The 6474-nt window shown below is 42.6% G+C and overlaps 1 protein-coding gene across 1 annotated transcript in view; it reads right to left on the reverse strand.

Moving 5' to 3' along the window:
• Positions 1-1336: 1336 nt before the first annotated feature.
• The window catches only part of kcna4 (potassium voltage-gated channel, shaker-related subfamily, member 4), a 145696-nt gene continuing 140558 nt past the window's right edge, over positions 1337-6474 (reverse strand). The window contains exon 4 of the mRNA XM_086293680.1: positions 1337-1450. The gene's annotated coding sequence lies outside the window, so the exon portion shown is untranslated. The remainder of the gene's footprint in view (positions 1451-6474) is intronic.

A 6474-nucleotide genomic window follows, 5' to 3' on the forward strand; every position in this document is an offset into this window, starting at 1 on the left:
ATGAGTAATCAGCACCGCAGTGAATGCAGCAGAGATCCTGTGGAAGGAGACAGATTAGTATTCTGCGACAACGCTTCAGGGTACACGCACACAAAAAAAGGCCAGTCTCATTTTATAGAAAAGCACCCAAACATTGTGCAAATTGCCATTTAACTGCCTTACACTCATTCAGCTGCTTCGTACTACAAAACATCTCCTGCCCCAGGTAAGTTACACTTTTATACCCTGAAGGGAGGGATACCTTGTTCAGAAGTGACAGTTTTATTGGGAACCCACACTGCTCTAAGGCAGTCCCAGAGTTCTGATGCCAGGAAAATATAGAATAACTGCTAAGTCAATTCACATAAATGGGAAATGTGTTACATTTCTAGTGGTTTCTAGCTAAATTTGAAATGCAGTTTAGACTTCTGCCACCTGCTTGTTGTCATTAGTTTTTATTGAGTGGACAGTGTCCAAAGCGCTAATCAAAGCATGAGAAAAAACAAAACAAAAAACATATCAGAACTAACTGACTAATTGTTTGTCTTTAAGCAGCTTCTCTCTCAAAAGAGCCTCATTTTCTGATGACAGAAAAACAGATTCTGATTTATTCCTTCCCAGCACATTTTATCCATCACATTAGGAAAAAAAGAAAACAAAAACAAAACATCTTTACTCGATTTTTATAGAGAAACAGGTCCTTTCACTACTGTTGTCACCCCTCTGTGTATTTCTTAAGTAGGTACTTTAAAATCTTTGCCTGTGCCAGGATCACTATCCAGCAGGATCCTTCACACCGACACCAGGTTGATCCTCTTATGATCCCCGTATTTATGGCTTGGCATGGCCCTGGCAGGTGTGAGGAAGATTAGGACTATTTCTAAACCCTGAACCATCAACTACGAGGCTACTTCTTCTTGAAAGCTGTCCCACTAAGTTTCTAGGTTAGCAGCCCTACCTACCCCTTGGCAAAAACTGCTTTAGCAGTATGAACTAGAAAATAACAACATGTATTAAATGCAAAAAATTTTAAGTGCAGTGGACAACAACATATATGGACTGTGAGCAACTTCTGCTATTTTGTTAATTGATCAAAATGATCAAAAAAGTATATAAGTCTAAGACATAATGTTTTCCCTGTGTAAAGAAACGTGCTGTAAGTTAAAAAAAAAAAGTCTTTGTTGTTGTTAGTGTTCTACCAGCTTGTAGTTCTTAGTACTGCAACACTTAATCTTCTTAGAAACATCAACAGCTTGTTGCTTTAGACAGAAACAACAGAAACAATGACATTCTTCAAGTTTCACAACATAAGCTACTGAAACTGGATCACAAACCTGCAAACGAAGGTGGGTTTCAGGGGCTGAAGAAGTATGCAACTCTCCAAACGACGCATGTGGCCACCATCAACACAGCGTGCAGCAGATTGGCAGCTTTTGTCTGTCCTGGTAACAGGTCTGATCCCTCCAGCTCTCTAAAAGACAGGCGCAAAGGTTTAGTCATGTGCCACCAATCATGTTGAGTTTGTTTACACACAGCTTGTTGAGATTGTAATGATGAATAAAGCTGTGCAAGCACAGTTGGATGCAATGTTAGTGATTACCTGTGATGAGTCTATGATTAATAGAGTGAAAAATGTTCCCAGTGACTGTGCCACATTTCCTTTTAATTTGATTGCAGGTTCTTCAACCACATGCAAGTGAATGTTGACGGGTTACAAATGGATGCTGTGGGAGCTTTTTTCCCCTAGCTCTTTCAATCACATTTCCATTCAAGATTACTGTAATGCTTCTGGGAAAGATAATTAAAGTCAAGCAACTAGGAAACTGTTGTCATCTAGTGGTAAGTATGTATTATTGCATACACAGTGGCAGACCACAGAGAATCAGCAGAACAAGCTAGATTGAAGTCAATATCAATTTGATAATGAAATAATAAATTAATGTACTTAATTGTAACATATTTGTTGATTGTTTGGGGAAAAAAAAGATGAATCAGACCAGGCTTTCTTCAGCTCCCACTTTGGATTTGGGAGACAGACACCCTCTCTACTTTTAAGATTGGACTTAAAACTTTTCTTTTTGATGAAGCATATAGCTAGGCCTGCATCCGGTGGCCCTGACTCCTCCCTTTGGCCCTGTTACGGCCCTAGCAGGGCCTCCTCCTGAAGGTGCCTGTGTGGGCGTGTCCCACTACCTCTTCTGCCTGAGGTGCCACCTTTTCCCTTTTGTGCAGCTGACTCTCGTCAGTAATTAAAGAGATTTAAGCCCAGGGAAAGGTGAGCTCTGGCCAGAGTGCCATGTGAGTGGTTACAGCTAGTGAGCTGTGTGTCTGGGTTTGTGTCTAGTGAGCTGTGCTCTCTTTTTGACTTACGTTTTACTTTATTGACCAACGCCTGAGTTTTGTTTTTCTTAAATGGTGATAGCGGCTTTTCCGTCTCTTTTAGTTGAGAAACTTTAATAAAACTCTTTAATTTAACCCTTTTGCCTCCTTGACTCCTTTTTTCTGACCTGGACACTTTTTGTTACTTCCCCCTCACTGCCTAGACCCCTCAGGGGAAAGTAACAAGTGGGGGCTCGTCCAGGATATTTGAAAAGGGAGCTTCAAGTTGGATTTGATTATCTTGCTTTGTCACCTATTTGAGAACTACAACTTCCCAGTTAAGTTAGGTGAGTGTCCAGCTGAGCTTCGTTTTAAGTTCTTCCTTCGGGCACTCTTTTGTTATTTTGCCTTTATTATTTTTGGAGTAATCCTGGGCGGGGATTAGTTCCCTGTTGGGGGTAGGCAATTCAGGGCTCCAGTCGCTGAAGTTTCGCCTTTCAAGTTGCCTTGAGCTCGGCACGCTCCAGAAGATAGGTAGGTAAAGTTTGTTGTGCTTAGGAACTGCGTAAGTTGTTTGTTTAATGTGTATACTGCAAGAGGTAAGTTGGTCAGTTAAAGTAAGTTGTGTAGTTTTCCATTAATGGGTTAATTATTGGGTAGTCTCTGAGTGAGTTGGCAGAGAAGTGTGGTTGTGTCTTAATTAGGGTGTGTTTTCTAACCCTTCTCCGGCCCCCAAAATGGATGATGCAGCTATCAATGCACAGGTGTCTAGAAGCTCGTTTGTGGGCAATAACATCCACCTGGTTCCCGTTTTCTGTGAATCCAGTGTTGAGAGCTTCTTCAGTGTGTTTGAAAGCATAGCAACTTCATTACAGTGGCCTGAAGACGTGTGGGGGGGTGATGTTGCTGTGTAAATTCACGGGTAAGGCTCAGGAAGCTTGTTCTGGTCTGTCTAGGCAGGACGGCCTAGTTTATGAAAAGATCAAAAGTGCCTTCCTCCAAGCATATGAACTTGTACCTGAGGCCTATAGGCAGCATTTTCGAGGTTTGGAGTTGGCACAGGGTCAGTCCTATCTTGACTTCGCTAGGGACAAGGCGAAGCTTTTTGATAGGTGGTGCTCTGCAAGCCAGGTTGATGACTTGGGGTCGTTACGTGAGCTTGTGCTGGTAGAGGACTTTAAGAACACAGTGCCTGACTGTGTTGCTTGTTATTTAAGTGAACAAAGGGTTTTCACATTACAGCAGGCTGCCACACTGGCAGATGAGTTCACCCTAAGTCATAAAATAAATGCTGTAGAATGTGATACCCCTCTGTGCCATAGTACATCTTGGAGAGGTAAGAGTGGGCCAGCTAACCAGGCTGGAAAAGTTGTGGTTTCGAGACCCGAAACAAAGCTTTGTTTCTTCTGCCACAAACCTGGACACCTTGTTGCTAACTGTTTGAAGTTGAAACGCAAACAGAAAGCCCACTCAAAGCAAAAAGGGCCTGCTTTGAGAAAAGTCAGTCGTGGCTCTCAAACCGACAAGGTTGCCAGGCCTACTAAAGGCTAAACTTGGCGCAAAATTGCTCAGTAGCACCCTGTAGTCAGTGTAAGAGGTCAACTAGCCCTGAGCTGCTGCTGGTTGACAATGTCCCAGTTCCTCAAAATGACCTGCAGGTGGACAGATCATGTATAACACCACCACTCAGACCTGCACCCCTGACTAACAAACATGCCTGTACCTGTGACCTGAGCAATCGTCTGAAAACTGTTACAGTAAGGTCTTCTGACTGCCTGCTGTGTTCTCCACATGTGATGGCTCAAAAAAGCCCTGGCTAGCACATGAGACATTGTTTTGAGGGTCTGTGGCCACCCTCAGTATTTTGAGCCCATTGAGATGGGGTTGGTAGCTTCCGCAGGCAATGCCTAACCATTGCCATGGGGTTTGGTAGGTGGAAAGCCTGCAATTTGTTGATGCGACGGTTACGGACTTGATTAGTTGTTCTGGTTATCATAATCATGTGACAAACCACGGGTTTGTATTTATGGGAGGGGGTGTTACGGCCCTAGCAGGGCCTCCTCCTGAAGGTGCCTGTGTGGGCGTGTCCCACTACCTCTTCTGCCTGAGGTGCCACCTTTTCCCTTTTGTGCAGCTGACTCTCGTCAGTAATTAAAGAGATTTAAGCCCAGGGAAAGGTGAGCTCTGGCCAGAGTGCCATGTGAGTGGTTACAGCTAGTGAGCTGTGTGTGTGTTTGTGGTGGTTACAGCTAGTGAGCTGTGTGTGTGTTTGTGGTGGTTGCAGCTAGTGAGCTGTGTGTGTGTTTGTGGTGGTTGCAGCTAGTGAGCTGTGTGTGTGTTTGTGGTGGTTGCAGCTAGTGAGCTGTGTGTGTGTTTGTGGTGGTTGCAGCTAGTGAGCTGCTGTGTGTGTGTTTGTGGTGGTTGCAGCTAGTGAGCTGCTGTGTGTGTGTTTGTGGTGGTTGCAGCTAGTGAGCTGCTGTGTGTGTGTTTGTGGTGGTTGCAGCTAGTGAGCTGCTGTGTGTGTGTTTGTGGTGGTTGCAGCTAGTGAGCTGCGTGTGTGTGTTTGTGGTGGTTGCAGCTAGTGAGCTGCGTGTGTGTGTTTGTGGTGGTTGCAGCTAGTGAGCTGCGTGTGTGTGTTTGTGGTGGTTGCAGCTAGTGAGTTGCGTGTGTGTGTTTGTGGTGGTTGCAGCTAGTGAGTTGCGTGTGTGTGTTTGTGGTGGTTGCAGCTAGTGAGTTGCGTGTGTGTGTTTGTGGTGGTTGCAGCTAGTGAGTTGCGTGTGTGTGTTTGTGGTGGTTGCAGCTAGTGAGTTGCGTGTGTGTGTTTGTGGTGGTTGCAGCTAGTGAGCTGCTTCTCTCTCTCTCTCTCTCTTTTTGACTTACGTTTTACTTTATTGACCAACGCCTGAGTTTTGTTTTTCTTAAATGGTGATAGCGGTTTTTCCGTCTCTTTTAGTTGAGAAACTTTAATAAAACTCTTTAATTTAACCCTTTTGCCTCCTTGACTCCTTTTTTCTGACCTGGACACTTTTTGTTACTTCCCCCTCACTGCCTAGACCCCTCAGGGGAGCGTAACAGGCCCAGGCTACTGAAGGCTTCCCATCAGCTTGTTTCTTCTTCACTCACCTTTTTCCATTAACTGTGTGTTTATACACCACTCTACATTTAATTGATTTTTTTAATTTGATTTTATTGATTAGCATTCAAATATCTCAGTGAAGACAGAACAAAGATCTACCACAAAGCAAGAAAGCATGAGACAAGGCTAATCAAAAGGTATTGGCTGAAGCACTTGCTTATTACGCCAACCCTTTTAACAAAAGATCTTTTTGCATGCAGCTCCTGTACACAGGGCTCAAAGCAAATAATAAAACAAAGCAAAAACAAACAAGAAGAAAAACTTTCCACCTTAGATAAGATGTGTTTTCCTCTAACAGAAACACATCTCTGCTTTATATTTGTCCTTATCTTGTTTTTTTTTGTTGTTTTGTTTTGTTTTTAAGAAATCTTTTCCCCTTAAGTCATATTGACTTTGAACAGCTTCTGAGTACTGGGGCAAAGCAAGTTATTTTGTGCTTTATACATTATCTGTGCCATTTCATATTCAACTAAATCATAAAATTTCAGGGTATTCAGATTAATAAACAAAATGTTAGTTTGTTCTATATAGTTTGATTGGTTTATAATTCTTATAGCTCTTTTTTGTAACTTGAAAATAGGAAGTGTGTTCGTGATACTTCCAACTCAGCTTATCATCAATTATCACTCCAAGAAATTTATTTTCGTACACTCTTTCAATTTCAATTCCATTAACCCTGATTTTAGTAATCGCTGGTAATCATTGCTTCCACAGCGTGCCTTTTGCTCTGTCTTCCTTCCCTCATCCCAACTGGTTGTGGCAGATTGCTGTTCCACCATGAGCCTGTTTCTGCTGGAGGTTTCTTCCTGTTAAAAGGGAGTTTTTCTTTCCCGATGTAGCAGAGTGCTTGCTCAAAGGGTTGTTGGGGTTTTCTCTCTGTTATTGTAGGGTCTTTACAATATTAAAGCACACTGAATTGACTGTTGTTGTGATTTGTGATCAAATAAAATCTAACTTAAAATTTTACGGGTAGATTGCATCGAATCAATCATAATTACTAAATACTAATCTCAACTAGTAAAATATAATTTTTTTTAAAT

Source organism: Aulonocara sp. 'chitande type north' Nkhata Bay, linkage group LG1, assembly GCF_057382095.1.
Source record: "Aulonocara sp. 'chitande type north' Nkhata Bay isolate Kocher_YH1m ecotype deep benthic linkage group LG1, A_spYH_male_GT1.1, whole genome shotgun sequence".
NCBI classification, from domain to species: domain Eukaryota; kingdom Metazoa; phylum Chordata; class Actinopteri; order Cichliformes; family Cichlidae; genus Aulonocara; species Aulonocara sp. 'chitande type north' Nkhata Bay.